Raw genomic sequence first — 14,077 nt, 5'->3', positions numbered from 1 at the left:
GTTGCTGGGTTAAATAGGATTGGGTTATTGGGCTTAGTAGCTTAGGGTTTGTTTATTTATTATGTTAGAAAGTCTGTTGAGTTATGGGGGTTTGCTCCATATAGCCAATCTGAATTTTGCACTTCTTTGGATGCCACTTTCGGAAGCACTGGCAGTTGCGACACAGAGAGTGAGGGAGAGAGACCCAGCCAGCCAGCGCAGAAACTCGTCATGCAGAAAGTGTAAGAAACTCGCATGCACTTTTGTATTCGCTGGCTACAAAAAAAAAATTACAATATGACTTACTCAAGAGACTTTGATTATGAATAGAATGCAAAAAAAATGTGTAAACTGATGTTATTTAAATAATTAAGAGCACTTTTTGGTTGATAGGCATGCACACAACTTTCACACACGTAAGCTTAGGCACCTTAATCACATAACTAATAGGAAACGGTTGGAAATTTAAATATTAAAATTATTAAAATAAGTAGATAGAGCAAGCGTGTGCGGGCATACTAAGCGACCTACAAAATGGTGTTTAAGGTGACTGAAGGTGTATGTGTGTTGGCACTCTCAGTGTCAGGGGATTAATATTGGTTAACGATTCCGAGTTAATAATACACACAACACGCTACTTAATCGTTCCCGAAAATGATCAAATTTTTAAAGTAAAAACTTCTTCAGGTGTGCCTCAGATGGAGAGCAATGCGGTAGAAATGTACACATACTGTATCTTAGTGGCGCTCTTATCTTATCGTTTGCGTTCGGATTCCGATACATATATACATAGGCTGATATGTAACGGTGTCATTTCTCGAGAACAGCGTCCAGAGCGTTTTTTTCTAAAGCGAATTTCGTTGTAATTATATTTTTAAGGTCAATAGCTTTTAAATGGTAGGCAATTGAATACGGTCCAAACTATTCTTAAAAGAGGTTGGTATGCTACGACGCGGCTGTATGAACGCGCACTGTTGCTGCATTGTCATTGTGCTGAGTCGGTAAGCATTGTCAATAAAGCTGTATACATAGGTATATCTACGCGTGCGCAAGAGCGTCTGCTATCCGCGATGTGAACCCGCCTGTAGCCTATATTGCCGTGTCGTAGTGTGTTACTGTGTGCAGGGTCTACGTTTACAACGTATACATGCACGTATGTATGTGTGTGTGTAACTTGTTTACGGAATTATGTATGCAACCATGAAAATGTGCATGTATGATGAGTTGTGCGTGGTGTATGGACTTTCTACTTTTACTGTGCAAGTGTGTACATGTTTGCCAGCGCGCATGTGTATAGAATATAGTTATTAATATCAATACTATATACACTAGTTAATATTGTTCGTTTAATAAAGTACATTAACAAATAATTTTTGCATGTATGGCAGATCGATGCAGATAGCCAGTATTGATTAAAAGAGTTTTTTTAATATGGTAGAACCTCCAAATATTACGAAATATGCCATATCATTGAAAGGAAGCAAGATAGAGTAAAAATAACAAGTTTTACGGATCGTTGGAAGGGATTAATCTATCGTGACATTCAAAAAGAGAGGCGTTGAGTTATAAAAAAAACATAACCTTAATTTTTGATGTTTTCGATGTACCTTCATGAAATGAAGCGGGAAAATCATGGGAAAAGTTATATTACATTTAGTACAGGATAACAATGATGCAGAAATCACTTTTCATGGTCATGCGTACACGTAACCTTCAAATATTAAAAAATACGCCATATCTCTAGAAAAAAGCAAGATAAAGCAAAAATAACAAGTTTAACAGGTTTCCTACAGGGGAAAAAAACGTTCTCGTGGCATAAAAAAAGGAAGGTGTTGACATAACCTTAAATTTTAGTATTTTTAATATTTCTCTATAAAATCTAGGTGAAAAATTTTTGGAGAAATTATAGCATACTTGCAAAATTTTGAGGATATATTTCTTGCTTTTTGCCCAACAATAACTAGAAAAATTATTTTGAAAAGTTCTCGAGTCTTTCATACATGACAAATGTACAGGGAACTCATAAATATACCGCCGTAACTCGCGAAAAAAAATTCATATTAAACTCACATGTATTTACGAACCTTCTATTTTACAGTATACATGTAATTTCAACATACATTCGGGAACTTCGTTCTTACTGAGGGACTCCAAGTCCCACACGCTGATTTTTCTCAGTTCTCATAATTCCTGGCTGTTAATAATTCGTCAGGTTATAATAAATAGTCTTTTCAAAGTAATAGTCATAAAAGAGCCTTTTTAAACTGAATATAAGAAAGAGCCTTCAGTTTTTATTTCTTTCCGATTTTAAGTTGTAACTACAATTATGTAAATATGTATACATATCAATAAATAAAGCATTAAATCCTAACATTTTCGTAAATCACTAGGTATGATAAGGCGCTTACTGAGCATCTTAATGATTAACAAAACAATGATTGATAACAGAAGCGATTATCACCAAATCACATGGGTTACTGGCCATGGATGGAGGCATAAATAGTCTATTAAATTTGTATACTGCGCATGGCTTTCTACTACTACCGCGCATAGTACGTGCGGTTATATATAAAGGAGATATGTATATATATGCATACAGGTATGGGATTGTCAATCCATACAAATTCACACAAGTAAGTTAGTACACATACACATTATATGCATGCATATATATCCGAACATGTTGATGAATATTCATTACAAGTATACTTATATAAACACAGCTAGAGCGCGCGGTGGCTCGGTCAGCTAGGTCGTGGATTGACACGCAGGCGACCGTGGTTCGATTCCCGGCCAGTGCGACTTTTCGGGCAAGTACCTCTGTGTCTTTCACATGTGCTTTTTCACCACGCAATGCTCCTCGAGGAGAGTGTAGGCGACCTCCTCGCAGCATAATTGCCTAATTTCCCCAACCCCCCTCCCAGTAATGGGTGGCCTCCCATCTTTCTTCCCTTCCTTCTCCAAAGTGCTAAGTGCCCATAGTAGCGCCCTTATTAAAGGGGCCGGACGTAGAGCGCTATAGTATAGAAAAAAAAACTATATATATATATATATATATACAGCTCCCAGCCACATGATGGCTCCGTCGCTAGCGTGTCTGTCTACAGATCTTGATGGCTGGAGTTCAAATCCCACTCTGGACAAAAATTATTTATTAATAAATGAGGTTTTTTTCTGGGTGGAATTTAAGCTTCATTAAACCTACCTATTTCCCTACCGTTTCACGTACCATAAATTAACCAACGTATGGTTAAATGCACTATACAGTATTAAAATAGCCATGTCTAAGCCCCTTAAATATAAGCCTCTTATGTATATAAGGGGCGATGACGAAAAAAAAAAAAGAGCTATTTACATAGACTTGCGTTTTGCTCATTTCATTGTGAACGTTCATATTGTAAAAGGGGTTCGACTGTTCCGCTCAACTAAAATTAAGTGAACAGACTGAACAGACCTACACCTCTTTTTCCATCGGTGGCCGTACCATATAACTTTTTTTCGCTTCGAGGGCCAGTGTTATAACATAGGCCAATGTACAAAAAAATAGTTACATGGTACGGCCCCAGGCAACAAAATCCCAACCCTGCTATGGTCGCAACTATGTTGACTGACAGAGAACACAGTATAGGTAAGTTCAGTCTGTTCACTCAATCTGAGTTTAGTGGAACAGTGGAACCCCCTTTTTAATATAAACCAGACATGTAAACAAACATTGCTTTTTAGATTCAGACGGTATGAAACACTTTAGATGTTTTCTACATCTGATTCAAAATGAGCTACATACTGTCATTAGGGTCACATTACAGTACTCTATTTGAGTGACACTTTAGAAGAAACATAGAAGAACAAAGGATAGACTGCTTATTGATAAACCCAAACAAGTGAAGTATATGTATCTGAGCCTACACTGCCTACAGGCGATGATGAATAAAAAAAAAAAAAAAAAAAAAGTATCTGTATTGCGCTTACTGGCCCCTTTATTTATTTAAAATGAATAAAATAACACAAGCGCCAATCCTCACACAATCCAGAGTGCTTCCTGGTCGCTGTAATAATCAATCAAATTTATTAAGTAACAACGCGAGTGCTTATCACCTGACTATTCAGGATACTCACTGGTCACCACTGGTTGCGGTTGAATTATTATTAAATGCTTTTCAATAATAATTACTGCTACTAGTAAGCGCCCGGACTTATGTAGTAATTGTTGCTTGCCTCTTTACTTTATTGATTGTAAAATAAGTATGCGACCTGTAAGCACTCCGGGTTGTGTGGTGATTGGCGCTTGTGTTACTTAATTTATTTCAAATAAATAAAGGGACCAGTAAGCGCTCCGGGTTGTGTGGGGATTGGCGCTTGTCTTATCATTTTATTCATTTTAAATAAATAAAGGGACCATAAAGCACTCCAGGTTGTGTGGGGATTGGCGCTTGTGTTATTTCTCACATTTGCCAGTCACATTTGGGAGCACCGGTGAAAATCTCTGGAATGCCCCCTCCTTCTCTGCCTATTCGCTTCTCCAACACTCTATAGATTGGTATGTTAGTGACAGTAACTTTAATGTTACTGACCGTAATTTTCACTGCGGAAATCCTCTTAACCCAACGCTGACATTGGCACACTCTTTAACATAGGCACTGGCAATCTCCCTACTTATCTCTGATAATGAGGCTCTTTCACAGTCAAGCTTGAATCAGATGGCGCCAGTGCACGTCGTGGCTGTCATGGCCGTCTCACTCACACAACATTACTTTTCAGTATTGTATGTATATAGGAAATTAAAGTGTAGTGGTAAAGCGCAATATTTGAAATTTTGAAATGAATAAGGAAGACAAGAAAGAATATTATGGGAGCTCAAAAGTTTCAGAATTGAAAAAGCTTTTAAAAGGGAAAGAAGCAAGAGTCAGTGGAAGAAAAGCAGAACTCGTGGACAGGTTAGCCATGACTTGGGAGCGGCAAAAATGTTGGTCTCCCAATTGCTTCGAACCACTTTTTTTTTAATCACACTATCAGAAGGAAATTTAAATTTCACTTTCTTATCGCAGGATGTTGCACTGCACTTTATTTTTCCTACTATCTTTAAACGTAAATGCAAACAAAAATTGACTGCAAACAACAGCAATCATTTACAAAGGTTATGTCTTCTGCTTTGCTCATCACACAGATAGGCTCACGGACACAATACACAACTATAAATTTGACGGTGTGTAAGTGCGACGGCCATGACAGCCGCGACGTGCCCTGGCGCCATCTGATTCAAGCTTGACTGTAAAAGAGCCTCATACTATCCTACATACCGTAGACTATATGCAACACAGATACTTTTTTTTTTTTTTTTTAATTATCATTGCCCGTAGGCTCTTATACATATACTTCACTAGTTTGGGTTATCAATAAGCAGTCTATCCTTTGGACGTCTATGTTTCTTTTAATGTGTCACTTAAATGGAGTACTGTAACAGGACCCTAATGACAGTATTTAGCTGACTTTAAAACAGATTTAGGAAACATCTAAAATGTTTTATACCGTCTGAATCTAGAAAGCAATGTTTGCTTACATGCTTGACTATATATATAAACGTTCCCAATGAAATAAGCAAAAAATTATGTGAATAGTTCCATTATAGATAATAGGGGGTCTATTTTTTAAACGTCGATTTTTGGGTACAAGATGCATCCTAATCTTGCCGTAAGTGGCACTCCATGGTAACAACTTAATATTTTCCATCAATATGTGTAAATTGCGGCTGGTTAATAAGAAAAATCATACAGAACAACTATAATCATCACATAACTTTTTACCACATCGAAATTTGACCAAAATATTTCAGATCTCTATGAATTATAAGGTTTCTCATTTTTGTAGAAGTGGTGCCCAGCGCTCAGAGACAGAATATTTTTTCCGAGGATGCAAGGTTTAAGTTGGTAGCACCTTGCATCCAGCACTCTCAAAAGTAACTGCCAAACTTACGGGAAATTCAAATTGGCTATATAAAGCAAAACGCAAAACCCCAGATAACTCGACAACATTTCATACACCATAACTCGATAAATTAATCCTAAGCTATTTAACCCAATAACCCAACGCGCCTAAAAGCAGTACCACAAGCTTTAATGATTAAAAAAATACAATAAACAATAACGCAAGCGCAAATCCCCACACAACCCGGGGCGCTTACTGGCCGCTTTATTTATTAATTAAAAAAAATAAAATAACACAAGCACCAATCACCACACAACCCGGAGTGCTTACTGGCACCTTTGTTAATTAAAATAATAAATAAAATAACACAAGCGCCAATCCCCACACAACCCAGGGCGCTTACTGGCCGCTTTGTTTTTTAATGTAATAAATAAAATAACACAAGCGCCAATCACCACACAACCCGGGGCACTTACTGGCTGCTTTGTTTATTAATTAAAAAAAATAAAATAACACAAGCACCGATCATCACACAACCCGGAGCGCTTACTGGTTGCTTTGTTAATTAAAATAATAAATAAAATAACACAAGCGTCAATCCCCACACGACCCAGGGCGCTTACTGGACGCTTTGTTTTTTAATGTAATAAATAAAATAACACAAGAGCCAATCCCCACACAACCCGGGGCGCTTACTGGCCGCTTTGTTTTTTAATGTAATAAATAAAATAACACAAGCGCCAATCACCACACAACCCGGGGCGCTTACTGGCCACTTTGTTAATTAAAATAATAAATAAAATAACACAAGCGCCAATCCCCACACAACCCGGGGCGCTTACTGGCCGCTTTGTTTTTTAATGTAATAAATAAAATAACACAAGCGCCAATCACCACACAACCCGGGGCACTTACTGGCTGCTTTGTTTATTAATTAAAAAAAATAAAATAACACAAGCACCGATCATCACACAACCCGGAGCGCTTACTGGTTGCTTTGTTAATTAAAATAATAAATAAAATAACACAAGCGTCAAACCCCACACAACCCGGGGCGCTTACTGGACGCTTTGTTTTTTAATGTAATAAATAAAATAACACAAGCGTCAATCCCCACACAACCCGGGGCGCTTACTGGCCACTTTGTTAATTAAAATAATAAATAAAATAACACAAGCGCCAATCCCCACACAACCCGGGGCACTTACTGGCCGCTTTGTTTATATATTAAAAAAAATAAAATAACACAAGCACCGATCACCACACAACCTGGAGCGCTTACTAGTAGCTTTGTTAATTAAAATAATAAATAAAATAACACAAGCGCCAATCCCCACACAACCCGGGGCGCTTACTGGCCGCTTTGTTTTTTAATGTATAAAATAAAGTAACACAAGCGTCAATCCCCACACAACTTGGGGCGCTTACTGGCCACTTTGTTAATTAAAATAATAAATAAAATAACACAAGCGCCAATCCCCACACAACCCGGGGCACTTACTGGCCGCTTTGTTTATATATTAAAAAAAATAAAATAACACAAGCACCGATCACCACACAACCTGGAGCGCTTACTAGTTGCTTTGTTAATTAAAATAATAAATAAAATAACACAAGCGCCAATCCCCACACAACCCGGGGCGCTTACTGGCCGCTTTGTTTTTTAATGTAATAAATAAAGTAACACAAGCGTCAATCCCCACACAACCCGGGGCGCTTACTGGCTGGTTTGTTTTTTAATGTAATAAATAAAATAACACAAGCGCCAATCACCACACAACCCGGGGCGCTTACTGGCCACTTTGTTAATTAAAATAATAAATAAAATAACACAAGCGCCAATCCCCACACAACCCGGGGCGCTTACTGGCCGCTTTGTTTTTTAATGTAATAAATAAAATAACACAAACGCCAATCACCACACAACCCGGGGCGCTTACTGGCCACTTTGTTAATTAAAATAATAAATAAAATAACACAAGCGCCAATCCCCACACAACCCGGGGCGCTTACTGGCCGCTTTGTTTTTTAATGTAATAAATAAAATAACACAAGCGCCAATCACCACACAACCCGGGGCGCTTACTGGCCACTTTGTTAATTAAAATAATAAATAAAATAACACAAGCGCCAATCCCCACACAACCCGGGGCGCTTACTGGTCCTTTGTTTTTTAATGTAATAAATAAAATAACACAAGCGCCAATCACCACACAACCCGGGGCACTTACTGGCTGCTTTGTTTATTAATTAAAAAAAATAAGATAACACAAGCACCGATCATCACACAACCCAGAGCGCTTACTGGTTGCTTTGTTAATTAAAATAATAAATAAAATAATACAAGCGTCAATCCCCACACAACCCGGGGCGCTTACTGGACGCTTTGTTTTTTAATGTAATAAATAAAATAACACAAGCGCCAATCCCCACACAACCCGGGGCACTTACTGGCCGCTTTGTTTATATATTAAAAAAAATAAAATAACACAAGCACCGATCACCACACAACCTGGAGCGCTTACTAGTTGCTTTGTTAATTAAAATAATAAATAAAATAACACAAGCGCTAATCGACACACAACCCAGTGCGCTTACTGGCCGCTTTGTTTATTAATTAAAAAAAATAAAATAACACAAGCACCGATCACCACACAACCCGGAGCGCTTACTGGTTGCTTTGTTAATTAGAATAATAAATAAAATAACACAAGCGCCAATACCCACACAACCCGGGGCGCTTACTGGCCGCTTTGTTTTTTAATGTAATAAATAAAATAACACAAGCGTCAATCCCCACACAACCCGGGGCGCTTACTGGCCACTTTGTTAATTAAAATAATAAATAAAATAACACAAGCGCCAATCCCCACTCAACCCGGGGCACTTACTGGCCGCTTTGTTTATATATTGAAAAAAATAAAATAACACAAGCACCGATCACCACACAACCTGAAGCGCTTACTAGTTGCTTTGTTAATTAAAATAATCAATAAAATAACACAAGCGCCAATCACCACACAACCCAGGGCGCTTACTGGCCGCTTTGTTTATTAATTAAAAAAAATAAAATAACACAAGCACCGATCACCACACAACCCGGAGCGCTTACTGGTTGCTTTGTGTTTTAATTAAAAAAAATAAAATAACATTCCGGAATGTTATTCCTTATTTTATTTATTCAATTAAAAAACAAAGCAGCCAGTAAGTGCCCCGGGTTGTGTGGTGATTGGCGCTTGTGTTATTTTTTTTTTTTTAATTAATAAACAAAGCAGCTAGTAAGTGCCCCGGGTTGTGTGGTGATTGGCGCTTGTGTTATTTTATTTATTACATTAAAAAACAAAGCGGCCAGTAAGCACCCCGGGTTGTGTGGGGATTGGCGCTTGTGTTATTTTATTTATTACATTAAAAAACAAAGCGTCCAGTAGGCGCCCCGGGTTGTGTGGGGATTGACGCTTGTGTTACTTTATTTATTACATTAAAAAACAAAGCGGCCAGTAAGCGCCCCGGGTTGTGTGGGAATTGACGCTTGTGTTATTTTATTTATTATTTTAATTAACAAAGCAACCAGTAAGCGCTCCGGGTTGTGTGATGATCGGTGCTTGTGTTATTTTATTTTTTTTAATTAATAAACAAAGCAGCCAGTAAGTGCCCCGGGTTGTGTAGTGATTGGCGCTTGTGTTATTTTATTTATTACATTAAAAAACAAATTGGCCAGTAAGCGCCCCGGGTTGTGTGGGGATTGGCGCTTGTGTTATTTTATTTATTATTTTAATTAACAAAGTGGCCAGTAAGCGCCCTGGGTTGTGTGGTGATTTGCGCTTGTGTTCTTTTATTTATTACATTAAAAAACAAAGCGGCCAGTAAGCGCCCCGGGTTGTGTGGGGATTGGCGCTTGTGTTATTTTATTTATTATTTTAATTAACAAAGTGGCCAGTAAGCGCCCCGGGTTGTGTGGTGATTGGCACTTGTGTTATTTTATTTATTACATTAAAAAACAAAGCGGCCAGTAAGCGCCCCGGGTTGTGTGGGGATTGGCGCTTGTGTTATTTTATTTATTACATTAAAAAACAAAGCGTCCAGTAAGCGCCCCGGGTTGTGTGGGGATTGACGCTTGTGTTACTTTATTTATTACATTAAAAAACAAAGCGGCCAGTAAGCGCCCCGGGTTGTGTGGGGATTGGCGCTTGTGTTATTTGATTTATTATTTTAATTAACAAAGCAACTAGTAAGCGCTCCAGGTTGTGTGGGGATTAACACTTGTGTTATTTTATTTATTATTTTAATTAACAAAGCAACCAGTGAGCGCTCCGGGTTGTGTGATGATCGGTGCTTGTGTTATTTTATTTTTTTTAATATATAAACAAAGCGGCCAGTAAGTGCCCCGGGTTGTGTGGGGATTGGCGCTTGTGTTATTTTATTTATTATTTTAATCAACAAAGTGGCCAGTAAGCGCCCCGGGTTGTGTGGGGATTAACGCTTGTGTTATTTTATTTATTACATTAAAAAACAAAGCGTCCAGTAAGCGCCCCGGGTTGTGTGGGGATTGACGCTTGTGTTATTTTATTTATTATTTTAATTAACAAAGCAACCAGTAAGCGCTCCGGGTTGTGTGATGATCGGTGCTTGTGTTATTTTATTTTTTTTAATTAATAAACAAAGCAGCCAGTAAGTGCCCCGGGTTGTGTGGTGATTGGCGCTTGTGTTATTTTATTTATTATTTTAATTAACAAAATGGCTAGTAAGCGCCCCAGGTTGTGTGGTGATTGGCGCTTGTGTTATTTTATTTATTACATTAAAAAACAAAGCGGCCAGTAAGCGCCCCGGGTTGTGTGGGGATTGGCGCTTGTGTTATTTTATTTATTACATTAAAAAACAAAGCGTTCAGTAAGCGCCCCGGGTTGTGTGGGGATTGACGCTTGTGTTATTTTATTTATTATTTTAATAAACAAAGCAGCCAGTAAGTGCCCCGGGTTGTGTGGTGATTGGCGCTTGTGTTATTTTATTTCTTACATTTAAAAACAAAGCGGCCAGTAAGCGCCCCGGGTTGTGTGGGGATTGGCGCTTGTGTTATTTTATTTATTATTTTAATTAACAAAGTGGCCAGTAAGCGCTCCGGGTTGTGTGGTGATTGGTGCTTGTGTTATTTTATTTTTTTTAATTATTAAATAAAGCGGCCAGTAAGCGCCCCGGGTTGTGTGGGGATTGGCGCTTGCGTTATTGTTTATTGTATTTTTTTAATCATTAAAGCTTGTGGTACTGCTTTTAGGCGCGTTGGGTTATTGGGTTAAATAGCTTAGGATTAATTTATCGAGTTATGGTGTATGAAATGTTGTCGAGTTATCTGGGGTTTTGCGTTTTGCTTCATATAGCCAATTTAAATTTTCCGCAAGTTTGGCAGTTACTTTTGAGAGTGCTAGATGCAAGGTGCTACCAACTTAAACCTTGCATCCTCGGAAAAAATATTCTGTCTCCGAGCGCTGCCGGGGCGCTTACTGGCCGCTTTGTTTTTTAATGTAATAAATAAAATAACACAAGCGCCAATCACCACACAACCCGGGGCACTTACTGGCTGCTTTGTTTATAATTAAAAAAAAATAAAATAACACAAGCACCGATCATCACACAACCCGGAGCGCTTACTGGTTGCTTTGTTAATTAAAATAATAATAAATAAAATAACACAAGCGTCAATCCCCACACAACCCGGGGCGCTTACTGGACGCTTTGTTTTTTAATGTAATAAATAAAATAACACAAGCGTCAATCCCCACACAACCCGGGGCGCTTACTGGCCACTTTGTTGATTAAAATAATAAATAAAATAACACAAGCGCCAATCCCCACACAACCCGGGGCACTTACTGGCCGCTTTGTTTATATATTAAAAAAAATAAAATAACACAAGCACTGATCACCACACAACCTGGAGCGCTTACTAGTTGCTTTGTTAATTAAAATAATAAATAAAATAACACAAGCGCCAATCCCCACACAACCCGGGGCGCTTACTGGCCGCTTTGTTTTTTAATGTATAAAATAAAGTAACACAAGCGTCAATCACTACATAACCCGGGGCGCTTACTGGCCACTTTGTAAATTAAATTAATAAATAAAATAACACAAGCGCTAATCCCCACACAACCCGGGGCACTTACTGGCCGCTTTGTTTATATATTAAAAAAAATAAAATAACACAAGCACCGATCACCACACAACCTGGAGCGCTTACTAGTTGCTTTGGTAATTAAAATAATAAATAAAATAACACAAGCGCCAATCCCCACACAACCCGGGGCGCTTACTGGCCGCTTTGTTTTTTAATGTAATAAATAAAGTAACACAAGCGTCAATCCCCACACAACCCGGGGCGCTTACTGGCTGCTTTTTTTTTTAATGTAATAAATAAAATAACACAAGCGCCAATCACCACACAACCCGGGGCGCTTACTGGCCACTTTGTTAATTAAAATAATAAATAAAATAACACAAGCGCCAATACCCACACAACCCGGGGCACTTACTGGCCGCTTTGTTTATATATTAAAAAAAATAAAATAACACAAGCACCGATCACCACACAACCTGGAGCGCTTACTAGTTGCTTTGTTAATTAAAATAATAAATAAAATAACACAAGCGCTAATCACCACACAACCCAGTGCGCTTACTGGCCGCTTTGTTTATTAATTAAAAAAAATAAAATACCACAAGCACCGATCACCACACAACCCGGAGCGCTTACTGGTTGCTTTGTTAATTAAAATAATAAATAAAATAACACAAGCGCCAATCCCCACACAACCCGGGGCGCTTACTGGCCGCTTTGTTTTTTAATGTAATAAATAAAATAACACAAGCGTCAATTCCCACACAACCCGGGGCGCTTACTGGCCACTTTGTTAATTAAAATAATAAATAAAATAACACAAGCGCCAATCCCCACTCAACCCGGGGCACTTACTGGCCGCTTTGTTTATATATTAAAAAAAATAAAATAACACAAGCACCGATCACCACACAACCTGGAGCGCTTACTAGTTGCTTTGTTAATTAAAATAATAAATAAAATAACACAAGCGCCAATCACCACACAACCCAGGGCGCTTACTGGCCGCTTTGTTTTTCAATTAAAAAAAATAAAATAACACAAGCACCGATCACCACACAACTCGGAGCGCTTAATGGTTGCTTTGTGTTTTAATTAAAAAAAATAAAATAACATTCCGGAATGTTATTCCTTATTTTATTTATTAAATCTAAAAACAAAGCAGCCAGTAAGTGCCCCGGGTTGTGTGGTGATTGGCGCTTGTGTTATTTTATTTATTACATTAAAAAACAAAGCGGACAGTAAGCACCCCGGGTTGTGTGGGGATTGGCGCTTGTGTTATTTTATTTCCTATTTTAATTAACAAAGTGGCCAGTAAGCGCCCGGGGTTGTGTGGTGATTGGCGCTTGTGTTATTTTATTTATTACATTAAAAAACAAAGCGTCCAGTAAGCGCCATGGGTTGTGTGGGGATTGACGCTTGTGTTACTTTATTTATTACATTAAAAAACAAAGCGGCCAGTAAGCGCCCCGGGTTGTGTGGGGATTGGCGCTTGTGTTATTTTATTTATTATTTTAATTAACAAAGCAACTAGTAAGCGCTCCAGGTTGTGTGGTGATCGGTGCTTGTGTTATTTTATTTTTTTTAATATATAAACAAAGCGGCCAGTAAGTGCCCTGGGTTGTGTGGGGATTGGCGCTTGTGTTATTTTATTTATTATTTTAATAAACAAAGTGGCCAGTAAGCGCCCCGGGTTGTGTGGGGATTGACGCTTGTGTTATTTTATTTATTACATTAAAAAACAAAGCGTCCAGTAAGCGCTCCGGGTCGTGTGGGGATTGACGCTTGTGTTATTTTATTTATTATTTTAATTAACAAAGCAACCAGTAAGCGCTCCGGGTTGTGTGATGATCGGTGCTTGTGTTATTTTATTTTTTTTAATTAATAAACAAAGCAGCCAGTAAGTGCCCCGGGTTGTGTGGTGATTGGCGCTTGTGTTATTTTATTTATTACATTAAAAAACAAAGCGGCCAGTAAGCGCCCCGGGTTGTGTGGGGATTGGCGCTTGTGTTATTTTATTTATTATTTTAATTAACAAAGTGGCCAGTAAGCGCCTCGGGTTGTGTG

Source organism: Copidosoma floridanum, unplaced genomic scaffold (genome assembly GCF_036245765.1).
Source record: "Copidosoma floridanum isolate Cflo_tuat_1 unplaced genomic scaffold, Cflo_Japanese_pri ptg000008l, whole genome shotgun sequence".
In the NCBI taxonomy this organism is placed as follows: domain Eukaryota; kingdom Metazoa; phylum Arthropoda; class Insecta; order Hymenoptera; family Encyrtidae; genus Copidosoma; species Copidosoma floridanum.
Note: the sequence above shows the minus strand (reverse complement) of the source record.